The sequence below is a fragment of the Myotis brandtii genome, unplaced genomic scaffold (assembly GCF_000412655.1).
Source record: "Myotis brandtii unplaced genomic scaffold, ASM41265v1 scaffold375, whole genome shotgun sequence".
NCBI classification, from domain to species: domain Eukaryota; kingdom Metazoa; phylum Chordata; class Mammalia; order Chiroptera; family Vespertilionidae; genus Myotis; species Myotis brandtii.
The window spans coordinates 395,445-398,378 of record NW_005364412.1 but is presented as its reverse complement, the minus strand read 5'-3'; the positions used below and the strand labels follow the sequence as shown (position 1 = coordinate 398,378).

The following is a 2,934-nucleotide window of genomic DNA, read 5'->3' as shown; positions in this document are numbered from 1 at the left end:
CAGCTCTGAGATCCCGGCAGGCTGAAAGTGTTACAAAGTTTCAAACTGCCAGCTCAGAGGCCGGCAGCGCAGGCGGGGAACGTTGGCTTCCTCCTTCAATGAAGGAAGCAAGCCTCCTGCTCGCTTCCAGCTGCCTGGCTGCCGGCCGCCATCTTGGCTGACAGTTAATTTGCATAAGGATATGCTGATTAGCCAATGGGAAGGGTAGCAGTCGTACGCCAATTACCATGTTTCTCTTTTATTAGTGTAGATGCTTTATAATATAAGTATAATATACTAGAGGCCTGGCGCACGGAATTCAAGCATGGGTACTGTCCCTAAGCCTGGCCTGCAATCAGAGCCATCTTCCCTGGCTGCCGACAGCCAGCCCTGCCCCCCGCCATCACCCAACCCCAGTTCTCTGTTCCCCATTGGGCAACTGGAGCCTGCCAGCTGGAGGGAGGGACTGAGAGGTGGTCAGTGCACCTCATAGTGACTGGTTGAGCGGTCTTTCTGGTCGTTCGGCTGTTAGGATCAATTTGTATATTACCCTTTTATTATATAGAAGGATTATATAGAAGGACATATAGATGCAAGGTCATTTATGGTTCTTTGAACTTTTAGCTCATGGATTTTGCCCATTTTTCTATGGTTGTTTCTGGTTTTTAGGTATTAAATTCTAATGGAAACTTGAGCCTACTCCAGATATTCTATTTTTACTTTATTGATCTACTAAAAGTTTAAAATATAAACACAGAAGTTACTTTAATGATGATCTCTACCTTGGGTTATATTTGGAAGAGAGGCTAATCAGTCAGTGACTTTATTGCTTTTCTGTTAGTAAGAAATATTTCTAGCATGCAGAAATGTATGGAGAACACTATATTGAACATTAATACCCTCTAAAGATTGAGAATAATTGAGAACTCTTTAGGTTCCTATGTATTCATCTTGAGTCACATTCCACTTCCTCTCCCTCAGAAGTATCTGCTGATTTTGGTGTTTCTCACTCTTGTGTATACCTTTAAAGATGTCTTACATGAATATGTAATCCTAAGCAATGGCATTAGTTCAAATTAATGCACAAAAATGTAGCATTAATTCATATTTTAAATTTCTATAATCAAATACATACTATATTTCTTAACCAAGAATGTTCTAAAAATTATTTTATGTAGATCTCTTTATATTGATACATGTAACTTTAGTTCACCATTTTCACTAGTGTTTACTATTCCATTTTGTGAAAACAAAAAAAATACCATTTTTCTATTGATGCACATTTTACTTCTTATTTTGTCAGTGCTGTAATTATGATTTTTATAAATGATTCTCATGCCTAATTGTAAGAGCTGGTCTAGGTGTGGAAAATTTCAATAGATATTACCTGTTTTATGGGTAGAGGGTTTTTCCAGTTTGAAATCTGACCAGCATTGTATAACTACTGTTACTACATATATTGACCATTTGTTTATACCATATTTTGATACTTTTCTCTGATGATGTGTAATAGAATGCCATTTGTTTTACCTTTACTTTTCTGATTACTAGTGATGCTTTATAGTTTTTTAAATGTTTACTGATCATTCAGGTTACCTCTTCAGAAAATTGTCTAACCTTTTTTTTTTTTTTAAAGATTAAAGCCTTTATTTTAGAGATATTGGATTTAATGTGACAGTCTCAAAGGGACAGTTTGTAACTTGAGAGTACACCACAGCTGAGTGGCCAGAGGTCAATGTCCTTACTAACTTTTGCACATTTTTCTTTTGAATATGGGTCCTACTCTTATTTTTAGGAGTTCTTCACATACTTTGAATACCTATTCTTTGTATTTTTCATGGCTTGTAAATGCCTTCAGTCTTTTTTTGCCATTTATTATTATTATTTATTATGCCTTTTAAAAATAGAAGTATTAATTGTTAACAAAGTCTAGTTTATCCATTTTTTCTTTATCACCATTCTTTTTGTATGTTCTTAAAGAAACTTCACTGTACTCTAAAGCCGTAAACATAATCTAAAATTATATATATTTTGTGTGTGTGTGTTATTGTAAACTTCATACAGTAACTGTATGAGGCAGCTGTGAATCCATTTTTTTTCATATGGTTTCAGGATCATATCTTCAAGAAGCTTCTGTAATTTAAGTCTACCTATATATGTGGGTCTATTTCTAGATTCTCTTTTCTTGTATTCTATTTGCACTATCATGCATGAGCACCTTCTGTATTGATTAGTGTAATTCCACACTGTCTTACTGTACTATGCCTTTGGTAGGCAGACAGGAGGGAAGTAGGAATGTAAACAATCTCAGTATCTCTTTATGGATATTAAGTCATACAATGGAATTCTGTTTAGCATTTAAATTGCATAAACTAAAATTACATCTAATCTAATAAAAGAGAAACATGCAAATTGACTGCACCTCTGCTATGCCCCAAGCCATGCCCACCAGCCAATCAGAGTGACTATCTTCAAATTAACCCAACCAAGATGGCGGCCGACAGCCACAGAGCTGGAGCAAGCAGGAGGCTTGGTTGCCCGGACAATGGAGAAAGCCAAGCTTCCTGCCTGCCCTGGCCAGCTGTGGCCTCTGCTAAAGGCAACAAAGTTTCAATTATAGAAGATAAATAAATCCAGATACCTGCTTCCAGCCAGCCTTCACTGGGAGCTTGGGTGGCTGGTGGCCATGGTCAGCCTGCAAACAGCCATCAGCCCCTCATTTAGGCTGGCCACACCCTCATAGGGTAAGGGTCCCCACAGGGGGGCTTGGCCAGACTGAAAACAGCCACCAGCCCCTTACCCAGGATGTCCACACCCTCATGGGGTGAGGGTCCCTGCTGGGGGGCTTGGCCAGCCTTCAAACAGCCATCAGCCCCTCACCCAGGCTGGCCAGGCACCCCAGTGGGGACCCCCACCCTGAAGGGGCTGTGGCCAGCCTTCAAACAGCCATCAGCC

The 2,934-nt window shown here is 39.4% G+C and overlaps 1 long non-coding RNA gene across 3 annotated transcripts in view; it reads left to right on the top strand.

Moving 5' to 3' along the window:
* Positions 1-2,934, top strand: part of LOC102261003 — a 934,325-nt gene that overhangs the window by 668,167 nt on the left and 263,224 nt on the right. The gene's annotated exons all lie outside the window — the stretch shown is intronic.